The sequence below is a fragment of the Capsicum annuum genome, chromosome 10, assembly GCF_002878395.1.
Source record: "Capsicum annuum cultivar UCD-10X-F1 chromosome 10, UCD10Xv1.1, whole genome shotgun sequence".
NCBI classification, from domain to species: Eukaryota; Viridiplantae; Streptophyta; class Magnoliopsida; order Solanales; family Solanaceae; genus Capsicum; species Capsicum annuum.
The window spans coordinates 72,967,287-72,983,676 of NC_061120.1; positions in this window are offsets into that span (position 1 = coordinate 72,967,287).

Here is a 16,390-nt window from a genome sequence, read left to right on the forward strand (position 1 = left end):
GTTGGAGTTAGTTGGGGACATATCCCATCAACTCCTTATTCAAACCGTTCAGTCAGTTAAAGGCTTTCAAGACTATCATGCTCAATTAGTTACTTCAGTTGTTTTAGGTATTTCATACCCCATCCATATTTTATGATTTATTAGATCCTATATTACAATTTTGAACCTTCTGGCCTTTCAGTTCATGTTTCCATATTATACAATATATTATGTAGTATACAGGCATAGATATCAGTCAACAACAATAATCACTAGAAAACTCAGGATAAGGGACACTGATAACAACCTGGGGACTTCCTAGATTCCCTTGCTCAGACCGCTGTCCACTACCTCTACCATAATTTCTCTGACCCCTCCCCTGATCTAAATATTAGGACTTTTTGCTCTGCCTATTCCTCGAACCTACCTTATTCTTTCTCACACCAATATGATTATACTTATATGACAGAGATGTGACTATTTGGGTTAACAAATGAATAAAACATTGAAACTCAGCATTAGTAACATCTCCTTGAGTAAATTAAGCATGAGTGTCACCTTTTGGAGTAGGGTCAATAGAGACTGGTGGAAATCGACGAGGAAAATTAAAAGTAGCGAACCTTGATCTGGTTTATACCCCATGAGTTGAATGAGATCCATCCACATCATCCTTGGGTGGGATCGATGATTTTCCATAAGCTTCAGATCATTAGAAGGGCATGATCTGAAAAGCGAACAGAAAAAGATTTAAAGGAGAGTTTAAGACCCTAGATTCTATAGCCCAAAAATAGAACAACAACAAAGTCAAACATTTCTAGATTCCTCGTACCCTCTCTCTTATAAGTGTGGAGCGCTACAGACCCATAAGAGAGACTCTGCTTGACACAGCTTTGTAGACACCCCATGGCATCGAAACCTAGGCTCTGATACCAACTTGACATGACCCAAACCAAGGCCTTGTCGTAATGGACATCTCATGTCCAATAGATTAGAAACCACCCCCAATACCCAATCCAACCAACTAACACATGCCCTGAGTTACATGAATTCCAACCATATAACAAGATAGAGTAATTCAAAATATAATAACTTTGGGATAGGTCTATAATCGAGACCAAACTAACCAATTCAAATCAACCAATAGCAACCCAAACCCAACCATAAAGAAAACCATATGCATTTCATACCTAAGTCTACAATTGTCCATACAATGTTAAGAGAATAGTAAAAGCATAAGGTAAACCATAACATAAAATGGGACTTCCAAAGAATGGAAGCTCACCACTTCAGTCTGACTCAAGTTGTCTCTGAATCACCAAGTCACTGATTAGGAGGTGTGATAGTATGGCCAGTTCCTACATCGTGTGGGGATACAACTCTCGAAGACGGGTTAGCGAGTGAACACTAGCATGTACTTAAGAGTAAGGAAAAAATAAATTCATTATTCAAAATCAAAGTAAATAACCATATGGAACCACATACATACATATATATATATCATGCCGGGAAAGGGGATCGAATTTAGCATGAATTTGAAATCTTAACCTGGGTTTATGTATCTTTACTGTCATAATCCACCCACGGTCTATATGGGTCCAGTGTTACCCTCTGAACATGCCCCAGTAAGTATAGCCGCATGAACTAGAGATACCATAGGTGGTCGGGGATTCCCTTGTACCCTTCACTCTATATGACACATATGTACGTGTATATAATTGGGAGATTCCCTTGTACCCCACAAATATGTGGTCACCAAGATCAATCCTCATATCAGCAAACATAAGTTTCTAGTGTCAACTTTTCGGACTCACACCTTCACGGCTAGCTATCATAACCCACAATTATTTCTCAATTAAAATATTTAACACATAACCAAACCACTTATTCCAGAAATCAATTATTAAAGCATTATTTAATGGTATCGTCATACCTACTATAGCTTGCAAGTAATATTATTAGGCAATACTTAAGGGAATTCCTATGTACCTCGCAGACTCCTTTATTAAAATCACTTAGGGGAATCCCATGTACCCCACAAGGTTTTATCGTATGACCACTTGGGTGATTCCTGTGTACCCCATAAGGTTTTCAAAACCATCCTTAACCAATTAACCATTTATGTCATGCATTAGTTTCAAGAAACAAATCAAACCAAACCAAGTAGTAATGCATAAACCAAAATTAATTATGCAAATGGGTTGAGTTTATTACTAATTTCTATTCCAAAACAATCAATTTGGGGATTCCATTATACCGCTATTTCCATCCCTTTACAGCCAACCAAACCAGTTTAGGTTCTATTACCATATTATACAATGCAAAGTTTTCAATAAAAGTCAAACCATATGACAAAATCATTCTTCTAGGCATTTTATCAAACATGTTGAGGGCATAAGATTTTCAAAACCAAAAACAAGTATTAATTGACCATTCCCATACAACCACATGTTCAAATCATAATTATAATATAAAAATCAAAAGTAAAGTATGAGAAAACAATATCCATCCATTTACAACAAAAATCCCCAATATATATTTCAAAACCTAAAATAATATCATAATTATGCCATGAAAATCATCTACTAAAACATGATTTTAGTTGAACTAGCAATGAGGAGTAACAAGCCTTATTTATGAAGATTCATGGAGAGATCTTGATCCTTAAGCCTCTAGATGATCAATTGAAGAAAACCCTAGCCCAATCTTCTTAAGAGAGTTTAGAGAGAGTTTTAGGAGTTTTTTTATTTTTCAAAGAGATTTATCAGAGGCCATAAAGTGTTATAAGACATAGGGACTTGAGGATTTTGAGGTGGGCAATGTTCGATATACCCTCAGCTTAAAAGCTGAAAACATAATTGCAGAAGGGTAGGACTACACCACCCAAATTGTACCCCAACAAATGGGTTATACCCACCACTCGTACCCTAGGAATCAACTTGGACTCCAACACTGTCCAATATATGAGTTCCAAGACTAACTTGTATCCAATCATATGATTTATACCCCCAAACCATCCCCTAGGAAGAATCCTCTAGGCAAAACATAGGACATCATACGTTTTAGTACCATATCCCTCGTACCTTAGTTTATGACTAGTAAGATGTCCACTCATACCTTGGACAAAATGCAACCCAAACTACACTGATCATCATATGAGTTGAGGACCCTAAACCATACTCACATCATACGACAAGTACCTACAAGTCGTATGATGTCCAATGAGCTCAAAATCAAGAATTTTCTAAGGGTCAAAACTAGGGTGTTCAATTTTTTTCATAAAATGATTTTCCATACTGAACACACCCTTGGAATGACAAATTTTTATTTCAATTATTAAATCAAAAAAAAATATCTCCTTGTAAATGCTTTTCGGAAGTTACATTTCCTTCTAAAGGGAAAAATAATTTTTTTATAACTAAAAAAAGTGTTATGATATATATCAATTATAGTGAATGTCTATCAAGATCTATTTGATATCTATCAGGATTTGATGTATCTATCTTTTAGTGTGAAACTAGGAGCAAATCTCCCCTATAAATAGAAGGGCTTCCTTCATTGTAAATCATCCCTCAAGAGAAATCAAAAATATTCTCTCTATTCTCTCTACTCTTCTTCTTTATTTTTTATTATTTTATAACACGTTATCTACATGAAACTCTACCGTCTCAAATTTGAAAGCTAAGGCTAAGGTATTATTTTTTTATTTTTTCCCATTTCCAAATGGCTAATCTTATGAAGTATGAGTTCATTGCCCTTCAAAGTTCGGGCAAGAACTATATTTCATGGGTGTTGGATGCTTAAATCTACCTAGATTTATGGGTCTTGGAGATGCCATAAAGAATAAAAATACAACATCTAGTCAAAATTGTGCTAAGGCTATGATTTTTTTATGTCATCATCTTGAAGAAGTAGTAAAAATTGAATACCTTACTACTAAGAATCCACTCGTATTGTGGAACATCAAGAAACTCCTGATATCTGATGGAGAGATGGGTCTAGGATAGTTTTTCACCGCCTTGGTCATTTGAGAATTGAATCTGATGCCATCACCAGAAATAATATGACCAAGAAAAGCCACTGATCTTAGCTAGAATTTACACTTACTGAATATAGCAAATAATTGGTCAACTCTAAGAGTCTGAAGCACTACTATGAGATGGTCTGCATGCTCATTTTTGCTTTGGGAGTAAAAAAGAATGTCATCAATTAAGACTATGACGAACATGTCCAAGTACTGCTTGAACACTCAGTTTATCAAGTCCGTGAAAGTTATTGGGGCATTTGTAAGACCAAAAGACATGACTAAAAATTTGAAGTGACCATACCGAGTTCGGAAAGCTATTTTTGAAATGTCACATTCCCTGACCCTAAGCTAATGATAGCCTGATCTGAGGTCTATATTGAAAAATTAACTAGCACCCTGAAGTTGGTTAACCAAGTCATTGATTCTAGGAAGTGGATATTTATTCTTGACTGTGACCTTATTCAACTGACGGTAGTCTATGCATATTCTGAGAGAACCATCTTTCTTACGCACGAATATAATAGGTACGCCCCACAGAGAGACTCTAGGTCTGATGAATCCCTTATCTAAGAGATCTTTCAACTGTTCTTTTAGTTCTTTAAGGTCAGCTGGAGCCATTCTGTATGGAAGAATAGATATAAGTTGAGTATTTAGGAGAAGGTCTATTCTGAAGTCGTTTTCCCTTTCGGGAGAAACTCTGGGGAGATCTTTAGGGCCCATATCTGGAAATTACCTCACTACTAAAACTGACTCAAGAGTTAGAGTTTCTAAGTTAGATTCTTTGACTCACACAAAATGGTAAATACACCCCTTTGATATCATCTTTCTGGCTCTAAGGTATGAGATCAACTAACCCCTAAGAGCTGTAGTACTACCCCTCCACTCAAGGACTGGTTCATTTGGGAACTGGAAATGAACTATTCTATTTCTATAGTCAACTAATGCATAGCATGAGTGGAGCCAATCCATGCCAAGAATGACGTCAAAATCCATCATCTCTAACTCCATGAGATCAACTGAGGTAACTTTTTGAGATATTATGACCAGACAGTTCCTGTAAACTTGTTTGGCTACAATGGAAACACCTACTGGGGTAGACACTGAAAAGGGATGTTCTAGTATTTTAGGACTGACTCTAAAGTTGACGGCTATATATGGAGTTACAAAACAAAGAGAAGGTACTGGTTCTAGTAAAGCATAAACATGTAAGTGAAAGACCTGCAATGTACCAGTAACTACGTTAGGAGAATTTTCCTGATCTTGGCTAGACTAAAAAACATATAATCTATTCAGACGCTGACCACTGGTAGCACTAGAAGCGGCACCCTGCTAATTCGGGCGATCGAAAAGAACTAATGACTAATGGGATTAACCTTGTTGGCGCACATCCATACCTTTCTGAGCAACTATCCGACACTCTCGAATTTAATGGCCTATCTTTCCACACCCGAAGAACATATCACTACCCATTTTACACTCATCCTGATAGTACCTTCAATATTTCTATCAATGAGGATTTGTATGAGCACTGCTAACACTGACCTGGGACATAGAGCCTAGTGCCTTATCCCTATTGTCATCTTTGAATTTGGATACTGGGGCATTGGCTTAAAAGGGTCCTGGAGATGAAGACCTTTGATAAAACTGAGGACGGTTACCACCTTCTGGCTTTGGCTGACTAAAATTAAAACTACCCATCCTAGCTCTCTTATTTCCTCTCTCTTTTTCCTTAATTTTCTTATCCTCAATTTGTTGAGCATAGACTATCAGCCTAGACAAGTCAATCTCACTAATAAGTATTACGGTCCTGCACTCCTTGACCACACTATTAGATAATCCAGATATAAACTTACTCATCTTGGACCTGTTATCAGCTACCACATGAGGAAAATACCTAGACAACTAAGTAAACTTGAGGGAATACTCCCTCACACTCATGCTGCCTTGCCTTAACTTAATGAACTCTAAAACTTTAGCCTCTCTCAACTCCAATCTAAAAAAGTAGTGGAAAACTCTTCCCATTCTACAGGCCCTACATCTACACCCCTATTAACCTTCCACCACTTAAACCAAGTATGGGCTACATCCTGCAATTGATATGCAGCCAACTCGACACTCTAACTAGATGTCATCCTCATAGCATCCATTACCTTCTGAACCATATCTAAGAATTCCTGTGGGTCCTCTTCAGACTTAGATCCCATAAAAGAAAGAGAATTCATCCAGGTTAAATCCTAAATTCTAGTTGTAGCAATATTGGCCACTAGGTTGGTCGGAACAGCAACTAGTCATTTATTTTGTGCTATTACAAAATTGGCTAAAATAGTGAACGCAGCCCTGAATTCTGCATTAGAGACGTGCTCGTCTAGAGGATCTGCCTAGATAGGCTGAGGGGATGGCTGATTTCCTGTTCTTCTTCTATTCTTCTTGTGAGGCATGTTCTATAATGGAAGGAAGAAATGGATTAGACAGCGAGTTTAACTTGAGCTCGCACGACATGAATACTGAAAGAGGGGAAACTTTTTCCTAAACTTCTTATAGCCTCTAATCCATAAGTATGTCACACTATACACCCATGTACAAGACTCTACTCAACGCGGCTGCCAGACTTCCTAGGACACTTTAAAACCTTAGGCTCTGATACGAAGTTAGTAATTACCTGGGACTACCCCCTAGTCATTACATGATGCTTATGGTTCCGAGGGACCATAAGCTAACCCATGAGCTGGTACCTTCTACGAGCATTAAATAATATAATCATGAATGCAGAAGAATGACTAAAATGCCATAAGGTTTTAATAATAAAACACCTATTGAATTATGAATTTGGCATAATACTAAAATCTAAATAATCTGAATAGCTAACTGTGGTGTCTGAAAATCCTTTAAACTGAATACTATGAGTTGATGGGACAAGCCCCCAACTAACTCTACCAACTACTGAGATAAAGACATGAACTAATATAATCTATCCTCTAATGATGAGGACTCACCACTACTACTGTACTGTTGATGATCTGAGGGACTAAGTTCGATCCAGGAACTAAGCGTCAGCACCTATAATATGATACATCATAGCGCAAAACAAAGGTATGTCATCGGTACTTTGAATATACTGGTATGGTAAATGAGGTAGGCAGATATGCATGGTTTCATGGAAAGGAATAATAATAACTAACTGATTATACATGTAAAACATAGACTACTGAGTAGAGAACATAAAATCTATAGGTACTGGAAATATGGAGAAAACTATAAATATCGACTATGTATAACAGTCTATAAATACTGAAGAGATGTGAAAATCTGTGGACACTGTGGATGCATGACCAAATATATAACATGGACTGAGTAAAATCTGTAAACTAAAATACTGACAAAATACTGATATTTGTATGCTTTGGCCAAATAATTCTAAGACTCTATAATGGAACTGAGACTATAACTAAGACTATATCTGAGACCGTGAAAGGTATTATCTAACCAACATTCCCCAATGTGAGCTAATCAGGGTCTAAACTATAACCCCAATTGGAATGGTGTTAAGACCATGCCACGGGTACTATGATGGTTGTATGGATCCACTAAACTAATATAATGTCCAAACAACTAAGGGTGTCAAGCCTGAACTGATGGGTGACCCCTGTGAGATAGTAAAGCCTAATCTGACGGGTGACTACTTATATCTTACGCTAGTTATGTAGTTCTAGAGTATAGGGACTACTACTAAAGACTCTGCTATCTGACAGGGAAGCTGTCATCCCTGCACTCGCTCGGTGCTAAATCCTACTCCTAACTGAAAGACACTGAGATACTAGACTGTTCTGAGTTTAATGATTGATATCTGACAATTTTGATAATACTCATAATATAATTTGAAGACTATCATGTAATGTACTAAGACTAGACTAAATAAACAACTATGATTTTCGGGTATTCAATACCCCCAGGACTCAAAATAATAATTCTTAAGAGGCTCTAAATCTTAGGGGACAACGCATGAAGGTTTTTATTAAATCAATCACTCTCGTAGGCATTTTATCAAACACTTGTAGTTCATGGTTCAAAACAATCACAGTAATGTCCTAAAACATATACAAATAGCATGAATCCGACATAATAGAGTTAAATCATGGTCATGTTCAATAAATAACAACATTAAAACATGGAGGATTAAATAATAACAATAATTTCATGGTAACATGGTATAGAATCATAGTTCATGGAGATTCATGGGTGAAATCACAATTTAAAATATAATAACTTGAAAAGATCATAATTTTATAATTTAAAAGGGTTGCTTGGACTCCATGGATGAAAGGGATCCATGGATAAACATCTAACATACCTTAATTAATGGATTTCTTAAAGTTCTTGGTGAATTGTTGAGGATTGATCTTGAACTTGAGAGCTAGGGTTCTTGATTGGAAGAGAATGCCTTATGATTTGAGAGAAATTAATTAAAGAATGATTTTAAAAATATTTTCAGGCTTAAATATCATACCTGGGCGGACTAAAATAATGGAGAAGGACTGTTTTATCCCTGAATGAAATATTAATTTTTCATCGAATTTTTCCAAAATGGGCACGTGCCGCGACGCGGTGCTATCGCACCGTGTCACTGTAAATTGACAATTGGGAACTGATTCATATCCTTTGGATGCCATTTTGGCCACCTCCGTGATGCTCCAACATCATGGAGGCCCACTGGAAATTGATAAATGAGAAATTGGCCTGCTCCGTGACGCGCCATGATCGCAGAATCACACTGAAAATTGACAATTATCATTTGGGCTACCTACACAATGCGCTAAGGGTTAAAATGATGGTGTTTAACAATTGAAACTTTATATCGCCATAACTTCTTACCTAGTTATCGAATTTAGGCAAATTTTATATCATTGGAAAGCTAATTCAATTTCCTAAGTAATGGCAGTCTCTAAACTGGAAAATAATGAGTCTTTCAAAAATTTTATATATGAATACTCATGTATTGGGACTTAAATTATGTTAGGGAAATACGGGGTATTACAATAGCTCCCCCTTGGGATCATTCATCCTCGAATGAGACTAGTTAAGCTGAGGGAAAACTGATGGACTAAGATTACACACTGAACTTGCATATCTGATGCATGGAATGCATGACTGAACTTATTCATGAATACACGACCGACATAAACATGATGTACAATTGAAACTGAGCATGATAGAGAAAAATCTTAAGAAGATTTGGTACCTTATACTGAATTTGGATTCGCGGAGAAAAAATGATGGTACTTGGTCTGCATATCTGCCTCTGTTTCTCAAGTGTCTCCCTCAACGGACTAATTCAGCCAAAGAACTTTGACTAGTAGAACTTATTTGTTCCTTAGTCTATGGAATTGATGATCAAGAATTTTGATTGGAACTTCCTCTAAGGAAAGACATCTCTGAATATCTACACTTTCTAATGGAACAACTATAGCTAGATCACCGATACACTTTTTCAACAATGAGACACAAAACATTGGATGTACTGAGGCTAAATCTGAAGGCAACTAAAGATTGTAAGCAACCTTTCCGAAACAACTGAGAATTCTGAAGGGACCAATATATTGGGGACTGAGTTTCCCTTTCTTGCCGAATCTCTTCACTCCTTTCATAAGAGAGATTTTCAAGTACACAAAATCATTAACCTCAAACTCGAGATTCTTTCTCCTCATGTCTGCATATAATTTTTGTCAGCTCTGGGTAGCTCTAAGTCTTTCTCTGATTAACTGAACCTTTTCTAACGCATCAAACACCAAGTCAAGCCACACTACTGCGGCCTTACCTACTTCAAACTAAACAATTGGAAATCTACATCTTCTACCATAGAGAGCCTCAAATGGAGCCATACGGATACTGGAATGATAGTTGTTATTGCATACGAATTCAATCAAAGGCAAGTGGCCATCCCAACTACCTTTAAAATCAATTGCGCATGCTCTCAGCATATCTTCTAGAGTTTGAGTAGTCCTTTCTGCTTGACCATCTGTCTGAGGGTGGAAGGCTGTACTGAGATATAATTGGTTACCAAGACCCTTTTGGAATGCTTTCCAAAAATAAGAGGTAAACTGGGTACTTCTATCTGAGATGATAGATAAGGAAATACTGTGCAACCTAACCAACTCTCTGCGATAGAGTTTGGCATAGTCTTTGGCTAAATAAGAGGTATGGACTAGAAAGAAATGAGCTGATTTGGTCATACTGTCTACGATAATCCAAATAAAATCATACGAATGATGGGTAGGAGGCAAACCTGTAACAAAATCCATATTCACTTTCTCCCATTTCCATATGGAAATATTACATTTGTGCATCAACCCACTAGGCTTCTGCTGCTCAATCTTAACTTGTTGTCATGTAGAGCACTTAGCAACAAACTTTGTAATATCCCTCTTCATCCCACTCCACAATAGATCTCTTGCAAATCACAGTACATCCTAGTGGCCCATGGATAAATAGAGTAATATGCACCATGCGCTTCCACAAGAATTTGTTATCTCAAGTTATCTACACCAGGCACACACAATCTACCCTGATAACACAACACACCATATCCCCCTTGGGAGAAAACCTCTACTTAAAAAATTCTAATCTCTGACTGATTCTTTCAACTTAACTAGACTGGTATCTCTATCCTATTTTTTCTTTACCTTAAAAACTAGAGATTATAACAACGTTCAAAATTCTCTTCCAGTCTGAGCCTTAGAGTGTATTCAGTAAAGCAGAAATTTGAGTTAAAAAGATTCAAAAATATCTCCTCAAGTATGAAATACTTTGGATAGTATGTAATTTTCCTAATTTCAACTCTTCATCATGTAGAGCATTGAATAAGCTTTCCATCTATACCAAATTCACCCAAATCTGACACTCGGGTGAAGAGTTAGAGCTATTTTAGTGTGACAGTGTGCCACCTGGCACTTTAGCGCATTGCGGAGCCAATCAAAATAGAAATTGTCAAAATCCAGTGAGCCTCTGTGATTATGGCGTACCGTGCCAAGGCTTAATTTCAGAATTTTTCAATTTCTAAGGAGCCTCCGTGATTTCACCGCGTCACGGTATAGTTCCAGTTCGCAACCAAGGGGGTAATATGATTTCCACCACGTCGCGCTGTCGCATAGTTTTCCAGTTTTCCAAATTCCAATGAGCTGGCGTGATTATGGCGCGTCATGCCAGCATGTAAAACTGGGATTTTTTAGCTTAATTCTAAGGGATTTTTGGTCTTTTTCCTTTTTCTCCAGCCTCTATAAATACCCTATCAAGGGATTTCAGCCTTATTTTTCTCTTCTACTCCAAAAACTAGGGTTTCCAAAAAATTAAATCCTCCCTTCTTCTTCAACAATAATCAAGAGAGAATCAAGAAATCTTTCCAAGAACATTCAAGAAAAGAGTTTCCCCAGGTATGTAGATGTTGATTCTTGGGTCCCTTTCATCCAAGAAACTCAAGTACCCTTTTTTCTAAAACTCAAAGATTTTATGTTTATGACTTGTTAATGATTCATGTGAGTTGAAATTGATGTTACATGTGTTTTTGAGTTTTGATTTATGTTTTTTTACAAGATTCACGAGCTTTGACGCTAGTATGTGGAATTCATGTGATGTTCGTGATAAACCCTCTTGAAGTTGTTTTCTATGTGATGTGTTCATGTCCTTTGGGTGTAGAAATGGTGAAATAAGTGAAGCATGTCCCCCATAGGTTTGATAAAAAGCTTAGGTGAAGCATAAGGTCCATTATAGTATATTGAATAGGAAACCCCAAATTGTGAGCTAGTCCATGCATGCCTAGTGCTTGATAAAATGCCTTAGTGAGTAAAATGTGCTATGATAGTATGAAATACCTAAGTAGGTGTAAACCCGTACTTACTTAGTGTTGTTGAAAGACCTTAGCAAACAAGTTGATATATGGTGGTTGTAAATCCCCCAATTATGTGCTCCTTGATAGATGCTAAGCTTTTAATACATGCCAAGTGGTTAGCAAGTAAGTTAAGACATGATAGTATGAAGTTTTCCTCAAATCATGTGTTTTCCAAATACATGTCAAGACTGATTTAGGTATGAAGTACTTGAGGTAAGACCATGTTGAAAGAAGTATAATCTAGTAGCATGTTTCCCTACGCTAGTACATGTTGATATTTCCTAAATGCTTGACGCGATGTCTTAATGATTGTAAAGGTGAAGGTATGTTATGTTTCCTAAATACTTGAAGAGATGCTTTAATGATAATGATGATGAATGAATAATTGTGATGATGAATGAACGATTGTGATGATGATGATGATGAATGAATAGTTATGATGATGGAGGAATGATTATGCTTTATTTTATGTTATCGAGTCATGAGGGTATTTATACCCAACAATTTAGTTGCTGTCTAGAGCTCGTGTCAGTTTTATAATAATTCCAGTTGAGCCATGACTCTCAAAACTCAGTGAATTATAGAACGTTGTATCCTCAGACAGTTAAGAACTTAAGAAATCTTAGCAATCTTTGTAATCTCTATATCGTCAGTAATATAGCCTCAGCTCTGTACTCAGCTCAAATCTAAAAATATGCAAGTGTTCAATTCTAATCTTGGTAGTGATCGAATAATCTATTCAAGCTCTGTATAATCGGTCAGATACCGTGATTTAATACCATTTCTATCAGATATAGAACAAAGTGATCTCAACATAACTCAGTCATATCTTTTGAGAAATATGATCAGTGTCAGAATTCAGTTAAGATTCTTTCAGTTGGGAGTAGAAACTAGCACCGAGCGAGGGAAGGGTTTGTGGCTCCTCCCATAAGTGAGAGAGAGGTTGGAGTTGTTATTAGAAATCCCTGACCTCTATAACTACGTAGCCAGCGCAGGATACAGGAGTCACCATCAGGAAAAGGCTGTTACCTATAGAGACAGAGTATTTGACTATTATATTACCTTAGGTCAACTTCCTGGTAAGGGTCATCCGCTAGAGAGAATTGACCAGAGAGAGGTCTTTACCCGTGGCACGGTATTGACACCCTTCCAGCTGGGGTTACAGGTTGGACCCCACCTGTGGTAGGTTGGGGCATGTTGGTTAAGTAACTACTTCCCATAGTTTTAGTTTCAGTTTCAGATTTAATCTTAGTTTCAGAATCAATCTTCAGAAATTAAGATTGTCAGATACAGTTATCTATCTCTATGAGGAACTCAGATAGTTTCATTAATTCATGGACTATCCGTCAGATAGGCTTGATCTGATATACATTTATTTGATATCATATTCAGAGATATGCCGCCAGACAAGATTGATCACAGTCTCAGATTCTATTGAGTATTCTTGTTGTCAGATTCAGATATGATTATTTTCTTACCATTGATAATATCTTCCTTAATCTTCCATTAGAGAGGTTGATCTTTAATCTTGTCAGTCGAGAGCAGTAAGCTCAGAATTCAATCATCGATATAAGTACATCTAGTTTCTTAGTCATCAGTATCAGATGATTCAGTGTCTCAGTATCTCAGTGTCAGTAGTGAGTTCAGTCTAAAGTAAGGCAGTATTTGAGTTTCAGTCTCTAGAGTTGTGATGATTATGACTATGGTCTATGTATTCATGTATGTGTATGTCTTCTCGTGCGGCATTTTCATGATTATTCAGTTTAGATATTATGCATGCATGAGCCCTTGCATTTAGCCTTACCCCATCTACATACTCAGTACATCCTTGTACTGACGCATTTACGCTATGTTGTTTTATTTGGCACCATAGGTTCAGAGGCACGAGACCCAGAGTTTCCTTAGTAGTTCAGTCCCAGTCAGCAGCAGTAGTCATAGCAGTGAGTCCTCTTCTTTCGAGGACGAATCTCAGTTTACTATTATTACATCAGATACTTTTGGTGACAGAGTTAGTTGAGGACATGTCCAATCAACTCCACAGTTCAGACAGTTTAAAGGCTTTTCAGACGGATGTATTAGTATTCTATTTTCAATTTTGAGTATTCACAGATGTATTGAACCTTATGGCCAGTTTCCACATTTATTTCAGATATTATGTAGTGCACAGGTACAGATATCAATAAAGGGTTAGCTTGTGGTCCTTCGGGATCATAAGCACCGTGTGACATCTCGAGATGGGATCTCGGGGTGTTAAAGAGATGATTCTGAGCTACCTTGCACCCACATACTTCCCTCGGCTAAGTCGACTAAGCAAATACCTAATTGGGCAGGGTGATGAACTTCCTGAGCTAACTTTTTCTTACCAACCTCAACATGAGCAACACTACCCATAGACAATCTATTGAGAGCATCATCCACTACATTGTCCTTGGCCGGATGATACAAAACACTCATATCAAAATCCTTCAAAAACTTTAACTACCTTCTCAAACAAAAATTCAAATCTTTTCGAGAGAACATATACTAAAGGCTTTTGTGATATGTGAATACATCTATATGTACTCCATACAATTAATGCCTCTAAATCTTTAAGGCAAACACTACAACTGCTAACTCAAGATCAAGAGTAGGGTAATTCTTCTCATGGGGTTTAAGTTGTTAGGAGGCATAGGCTATGACCTTACCTCTCTGCATAAGGACATAACCCAAACCTATTCTGGATGCATCACAGTACACAACAAAACTATCTAATTCATCTGGTAGTGTCAAAACTGGGGCTAAGGTGAGTCGAGTCCTCAACTCTTGAAAACTCTTCTCATAGGAATCTGAGCACTGAAACTTAACTTTCTTCTGAGTTAATCTGGACATGGGGGATGTAATAGAAGAAAACCCTTCAAAAAACTGATGATAATAACTAGCTAAACCCAAGAAACTCCTGATATCTGATGGAGAGATAGGTCTAGGCCTATTTCTCACTGACACGGTCTTTTGAGGATCGACTCTAATGCCATCACCAGAAATGATATGGCCAAGAAAAGCTACTAAACTTAGCTAGAATTCACACTTACTAAATTTAGCAAACAATTGGTGAGCCTTAAGAGTCTGAAGCACTACTCTAAGGTGGTATGCATGCTCATTTTTGCTACAGAAGTAAACAAGAATGTCATCAATGAAGACTTTGACGAACATGTCCAAGTATTTCTTGAACACTTGGTTCATCAAGTCTATGAAGGCTGTTGGGGAAATTTTAAAACCAAAGGACATGACTAGAAATTCAAAGTGACCATACCGTGTTTGGAAAGCTATTTTTGAAATGTTACATTCCCTGACCCTAAGCTGATGATAACCTGATCGGAGGTCTATCTTGGAAAAGTAGATAGCAACCTGAAGTTGGTCAAACAAGTCATCGATTCTAGGAATTGGATATTTATTCTTGACTGTGACCTTGTTCAACTGATGGTAGTCTATGCACATTCTGAGAGAACCGCCTTTCTTACGCACGAATAGAATAGGTGCACCCTATGGAGAAATACTGGGTCTGATGACTCCCTTATCTAAGAGATCCTTCAACTATTTTTTCTGTTCTTTGAGTTCAGCTGGAGCCATTCTATATGGCAGAATAGATATAGGCTGAGTATCTGAGAGAAGGTCTATTTCAAAGTCGATTTCTCTTTTGGGAGGAACTCCAGGGAAATCTTCAAGAAACACATCTGGAAATTTCCTCACTACAGAAATTGACTCAAGAAATGGAGTTTTTGAGTTAGAGACTTTAACTCGCGCAAGATGGTAAATACACCCCTTCGATCTAAGGTATGAGATCAACTGACCCCTAAGAGCTGTAGTACTATCCCTCCACTAAAGGACTGGTTTATTTGGAAACAGGAAATAAACTATTCTATTTCTATAGTCAACTAAGACATAGCATGAGTGGAGCCAATCTATGCCAAGAATGGCATCAAAATCTGTCATCTCTAACTCTACGAGATCAACTGAGGTAACTTTCTGAGATATTGTGATTTGAAAGTTCCTGTATACCTGTTTGGATACAATATAAACATCTACTGGGGTAGACACTAAAAAGGGCTCTGCTAGCGTTTTGGGACTGACTTCAAAGTTGACGGCTATATATGGAGTTACAAAAGAAAGAGAATCTACAGGGTCTAGTAAAGAATAAAAATGTAAGTGCAATACCTACAATATACCAGTGACTACGTCAGGAGAATTTCCCTAATCTTGGCGGGATTGAAGAGCATATAATCTTTTTGGATGCTGACCACTATTATAACTAAAAGCGGCACCCTGCTGAATCGGGCGACCGAATAGAACTGACGACTGATGGGACTGGCCTTGTTGGCGCACATCCCTACCTTTCTGAGAAACTACCCAATACTTCCAAATCCAATGGCCTGGCTTTCCAAACCCAAAGCACACATCACTACCCACTCTACACTCATCTGTGGTGTCTACCATATTTCTGACATAGAGAATTTGTATGAGCACTGCTAACA